Source organism: Euphorbia lathyris, chromosome 3, assembly GCF_963576675.1.
Source record: "Euphorbia lathyris chromosome 3, ddEupLath1.1, whole genome shotgun sequence".
Lineage (NCBI taxonomy): Eukaryota > Viridiplantae > Streptophyta > Magnoliopsida > Malpighiales > Euphorbiaceae > Euphorbia > Euphorbia lathyris.
Window position 1 is genome coordinate 109,163,888 of NC_088912.1, and position 6,942 is coordinate 109,170,829.

Below are 6,942 nucleotides of genomic sequence, written 5' to 3' on the forward strand. Positions count from 1 at the left end.
CATAAGCTTCATAGATGACCATAACCGATATGGTTACATCTACTTGATGAAGCACAAATCAAAAGCCTTTGAGAAATTCAAATGCTTCAAGAATGAAGTAGAAAATCAATTAGGAAAGAAAATAAAGACGCTTCGATCTGATCGAGGTGGCGAATATCTTTCAGATGATTTTCTGAATTATCTAACTGAATGTGGGATATGCTCATAATGGACAGATCCCTATACACCACAACACAATGGTGTGTCTGAGAGGAGAAACCATACCCTACTAGATATGGTACGATCCATGATGAGCATGGCCTTACTTCCAAAGACGTTCTGGGGCTATGGCTTAGAAACTGCCCTATTCACCCTAAATCGAGTACCAACTAAATCCTTTAGTTCCACACCATATGAATTGTTCGTTGGTAGGAAACCCGTGTTCTCGTTTATGAGAGTATGGGGTTGTTCAAGACCTCTAAGGGTTCTATCGGACAACTTGGGCTTTCGGGCGCCTGCCGGTTTACTCCGATGATGTCCTTGGCTGCCTGAAGGTGTCTAGCTGGCCTCTATCCCTACATGCAAGGTAAGACTAAGGTTTGCTCTTTCCTCTCATTCTACACGCTCTTCTTCGACTTCGGGTTTTTTTTTTCTTTCGGGTTCTTGCGAGTTCTAAGAACTCCTAGAGATGCAAAGGGTATTATGTGTCTTTTGGCTTGAGCTGGTTGTTTGGCTATATTTGTTTGGATTTGGGATGGTTATTGTGATGTTCATGGAGTTTTGTGATTTCTCACCCTGTTCTAGTCAATCATGTTTTTCGGAGTTCTAGAGCTTCTCATTCTCTTTAATGGAGGCTGTGAGGGAGGTCAGTCTCAGTCTTACTCTTATTTTGTCCTTTTCATTGACTCTTAATTGTTTATTTTTAGGGTTTCTGTTATCATAAATAAGCTGTATTAGCGTTTGAAGTGTTTGATGAAGTGTTTGATGTTGGCATTGAAGCATTCATTTTGTTTGAAGTGTTTTTAGTTTTGTCTATGGTAAGTGGTTTTCATTGTGCTTCTGTTGTTACCTTTTCCTGTTGTGCGAAAAGTTGAGGTTTGCTGAAAAGTTGAGGTTGAGAAGAGCTAATAACTTACTGGTTAGGTCATTTTCATTATGGTGTTACTTATGGTGGAGTCTCTATTTTAAATGCAAAAATGTTGGCTAGAGTCCTGATGAAGTCTTAAACTTAGCTTTTGATATTATAGTTTTAAATGATAATTACAATTGTATTTTTGGTTATCATCAGTTACCTGCAAATTAGTTATGCCTTTTGGGTTAATAGATAATTGTTTCTGATTTTGGGGTTAGTGTAGATAATTGGTTCTGCCTTTTGGGGTTAAAAGGCTAAGTAACGATGCCCTGTCTCGTGCTTTAAGTTCATATCTTAGGATGGATATAGAAAAATTCATATAACATCTATTCATGCAACTTTGAGGAGTAAAGTATAATTTATGCCATATTTTTATAAATAGTTCTTTGAGTCAATTCATGTTATTGATATGTAATGTTACTAGTTAAGTGATAATTTTTCATCATTGTAAAATCATCTCTTCATGTATTTGCAAATAGGATCTTCTATTAAAATGGATATTCATTTATGCAATTTCACCTAAGGTGTATTACTGTGGTTCCTGGACATGAGTAGGATTTCTGCTTGAAGTGGCCATATGTAGGATTGCTAACTCCCGATCAATTCCTCTTGAGGAAGCCATTGATTTTCATGTTTAGGATTAGCTCTATAAGATGGGCACATGTTTGGAATGATTTTCTTAACAACACCTTCTGCTATTTAAAAGTCGAGCAAGTGATGATATTTAAATTCATATGAATGGCTAAACTTGAATTCATTGAACACTAAATAAGTTGCAGAGGGCTTTTTATAGTTTTTAAATTCATGTTTGGAATGTTCCTAATGTTACTTATTCTACTGTTTTGCAGGCCATCCTTGGATTCAGTTCAGGTCAGTTCAAGTAGATGGCACTGCTCTTGTGACCCTCTTGAAGTTGAATACAGCTGCTCAGATCCTCTAATTTTACTAGTCCATTGAAGATTGTTGATACAGTTTATAATGTAAGTATTGATAAAAAAAAATGTAATTTAACACTTAAATTCAATGCATAAAAAACAGAGTGCACTTATGAGGATTTTTAAAATTTTTGTAGTTCGGAAAACTGTACAACAACAACAACAAAAACAAAGCCTTAGCCCCGAAATGGTTCGGGGTCCGCTAACATGAACTATCATATAAAACCGTGAAAAGTTCGGAAAACTGTATCTAATTATAAATCCTATAGAACACACTCTAGACTCTCGTGATTAAAGAAAATTGAATGTAATTGTGATTATGTTTAGATTGATTTATCATGTTTTTTTTGTTTATTTGGTTTTCGTTCAGGTGAGAAAATTTCAACCGTTATGCTTCCCACATCATGCATGATGAATGTGCACCCTCGAGCAGATCATGTGCCTTACCCAAGAGACCGATTTCTCAACATTTACTTGTATGGATACAAGCAACAATTATTTGTATTTAATTTAGTTTATATATAACTTTAATTTTTTTTACACCAATGTGTAACTTTAAATTTTTTTTAGCGAATGTATAACTTGGATTATTACGCATTAATAAGTTTTATATAATTTATATTTTCTGTTTTATTATGGAATTTCTGAAATGGTTATATGATGTTAGTTTAGTAAAATTGTAGAAATAATATTTTAAGATATATATATATATATATATATATATATATATATATATATATAAATTTTGGCAAACTAAGCAATTCTTTCAAACTATTTCTGACAAGTAAGTCCACCTTAGAAGGCTTTTATGCCCACATAAATGCATACATTGACAACCATGTTTCTTTCTCGGATGTCGCATTTTTAACATATATTTTTTACAAGAGGAATATTCTCACTCACGTCATATTATTGTGTTGAGTTTTTTTATGTGCAAAATTTTGACAATAGCCTAAACCCTAAACCCTTCACTGCTCCTCCCTAACAATAGCCTGTAGAATAAACTAACAAAAAATAGATAATAAGCATAGCATTCATATATATAAACATATCATTCATTTAATATCATATGCAAACAGGAGATCACTGGGACATCATGATGGTCGAGGCGTTATTAGTGCTTCATTGCATTCATGACTTGGATCATGTCAGGGATTTGGGAAGCAAAGATCTGACAGAAAAGAGACAAATAAATGGAAAAAGAACACAAAGAAAGGGGATCTAGGAAGATTTGGTCCTCAAAGTACCGAATGTAAGGCGCCCCAAAAATGTTTATAAGGAAGATGTACCGCTCGAAGGTGGTAGTTAGTGAGCCGAGGGTGCACCACTCCATAGCACCAGCCATGCCCGCAGGAGGACCTCTTAAACTGCCAAACATAGCATGACCTCCACAAGATCAGTCTCCGACCCTATCTACCTCTTCTTCCATCGAGGTTAAAAAAGGGAATGCACTCAAGTCATTAATAATAAGGTAAAAGATATGTGTATGAATAATGTAGGTACCACTCACTATATTAGTGGCAACAAAAGGAAGGACTGTGAAAGGCTCTACAATGGGAGCTGTGATCCTAGGCCGAGCAGGGAGAAGCCTCCTACGGGAGGCAGGATAAGCACAACCGTCCACACTAGAGATCTCCGTGCCAATCCGGTAGATACCAAGATTGATCCCTCCCACAAGCCCGAATATCAACAACATATCCCAAGGAAGCGACATCATATGATGTGGATCTCTAGGCTTATGGGAAGGATGATCTTGGTCTCTACCGGTTTAGTGTGAAAATCTCCATTGTGGAGGGTGCTTATCATGCCTTCTGTAGGAGCCTTCTCCATACTCGATAGAGGATCATGGCTCCCATTCCAGAACCTTTCGTTGCTGGTCCTTCAGTTGCCGCTAATAGGATGAGTGGTATTGCATTAATCAGACACATACAGATATATTTTACCTCATTAGAGCATCCCTTTTTTTTTGTCCTCAGGTGAAGATGAGGAAGACAAGGCCGTTCACAAGCTGATCTGGTGGAGGTTGTGGTATGTCTGGCAGTTCAAGAGGTCCTCCTGCAGGAATGGGTGGTGCTTCGAAGAGTTACGCCCTAGGCTCACTAGTTACCACCTTCGAGTGACACATGTCCCATATGAACATTTTAGGGGTTCCCTACACTTGTTACTTTGAGGGAGACCCAACCTACGAGGTTGAGTTTTCTCCTCCCAGCACCACTCATGTAAGTATTAACTTTCCTCTCTCTCTAGACCATTGTTCTTCACATTTGTTTTCTGCTATTTGTCTCATTTCTGGCTAAATGTACACTGAAAAGTTTTCCGAGTTGGGGATGCATCCTCAAAGATTTTCACATCCTATAGTACTCAGATTTGGATGCGTCTGACCACAATATATTAAATGAAATCTAGAAATGGAAGAAGATGTAGATGAAAGAAAATATGAACTTTAATATAATAGTATATTGAGAACACAAGGTGAATAGAAAGCAAAGTCGAGTTTTGCAAGGTCTAAACTATGGGTTAGTTTAACCCTTGCTATAATAAAAAAAGAACTAGATCTGAAATGAATAAAATAATTTATAACCACCAATGCAATTGAAAGCTAAAGATAATGAAAATGAGCTACACATGATGTAAAAATGGTGTTTGGAGCATAGACCTACAAACTAGCAAAGCTCCCTATTTATAGGAGTTTTGGGGCTCTTATTTATATAAAAACCACCTAAAATGTCTAGCTTGTCTTTAATATTGATGCTTTATCTTGCCATAATTGATTTGGAAATAATTAAGGAAGGTTTTGGAGTCTTTTTAAGCATATTTATATGTCCCCAACCTTTAAGGATTCTTCTTTTTCTTGCTATAATTGATTTAGAATTTAGTAAGGAAGGTTTTGAAGTTTTTAGGCAGATTTTAGTTTTTCTTCTTATTCTAGAATTACAGTCAGCTGGTCGAGCAGTCTATTGGAAGATTTATCTAATTACTTTGTTTTATTTCCAAAAACACCTCAAATCACTCAAAACTCCATTCAATAGAAGAATAAAGTAAAATACACTAACAACTAGGGACAAACATTGACAAACCACTAAAAAATAACATAAAACAATGAGTTAAAATATTATATAAATGGTTATAACAACTTGGTCACATTTTGAACATTCCTTGTCTTGAAGGAAGTGTTAGATTCAAAATAAAATTTGAAATCAAACAAGCCATGTAGCTTATAACTTTGATAAGACTTATTTCACTGACATTCAATAATCTCAACTTATGTAAATCATACGACATAGATGAACTTTAACAAAATAAGGTTTTCTCAAAAGTATTACATTATTCAATACATCCCATATTTGAAAGTATGAACTAGTGTACAACCTCATAAGGTGATATCTCAAGGCTTTTCTTTTCTTGTAGCCTTTAATCTTTACTTTTCACTCAAGGTTTAAAATTTAACACTCAATTCATTACAAGTATTGTGATAAGTAATGGCGTCTAGTTCTTAGTCTCTATCACTTGCTAGTCTAACCAAAATATAATCAAAAGGTCTTTTTGCATGGTTTCTAAAGAAGGTTTAGTTTAGGTATTAATGAGGAAAATATTTGGCTAAATGGAAAATATTATAATACTGTGTATAATTTAGAGTAAAAAAGTCTGATTTTTCTTTTATGAAATAAGAGAGAAAGTTATTTTTTCTTGGACTTTTTAGGATTTTGTGTTTTTTAGAAAGTAAAGCAAGTAAGACTGAACAAAACTATTGACAAACCTAAGGTATTGCTCGCAAGCTATATGGAACTACCCATGGAGATGTACCTACTATATATAGAGAGATGCGAGAAAATTTCCTTCTTGATTAAGATTGTTATCCTTATTGCCGCAATTTTCTCCGGCTACTACCGCAATGTAAGACATTTTTGAAAGAAAGATGGTAGACAACAAACATGAATCAAGTTTGAAGAATGCAAAACCAATGAGAAAGACTAAGATTTTTATAGGGAAATGTATTTGCTCAGATACTATAACAAAATCTCAAGCAAAAACAGAAAAAAGAAGAAGAAAGAGAATTAGATTCAGAGTTGGTTTATAGCCTTACTCTTAGTTTCTCAACTTATTCAGAGCACTCCACATCTTCCATGCATGTGTCTTCTCATCACATATACATGTCCTCCATGTACGTGTCTTTTCATCACAAAACTTCTTCACCACATGTCTACTACTTACCATACCCAAAGCACACTACACCTCTTTCTAATTTGCCTAATAATAATGGACTCAGATAAAAAAACATTAAAACACATTTAACATTTAGTTAAACCATAACAATGATATCATTAGTTAGGTTTTTCTTTCATTAATTATACAACTCACTACTAGAAAATGCTCGATTACTGACGGAATTGTCTGACGGAACGAATTCCGTCAGAAAATTCTGACGAAATTTCGTCAAAATGAATTCCGTCAATATTTTCTGACGTTTTTATTGACGGAATGAATATTCTGTCAAAATGTCATGGCGGGAACATTCCCGCCTTTATTTCTGATGTTATATTTTGACGAAATATATTCCGTCAAATACTTAATGACGGAATTATTGACGGAATACTATTCCGTCAACACTTTATCTTTTTAATTATTACAAAAATTTATCTTCATAATTTAAATCATGTGCTTAAAACAATTAAAATGTCCATTATAAATATTTATCTACTTATTATATTTTTCATTTCTTAATTATTAATATTCTTATGTAAGATATTTCAAAATTGTAAAATAATTAATTAAATGACTAAGTATATATTATGTACGTACAATATATTATATATATGAGTTAATTATTAATAATCTTATATCACATATTTTTAGATATAAAATAATCAGTTAAATGACTATTATATATTCTGAAAT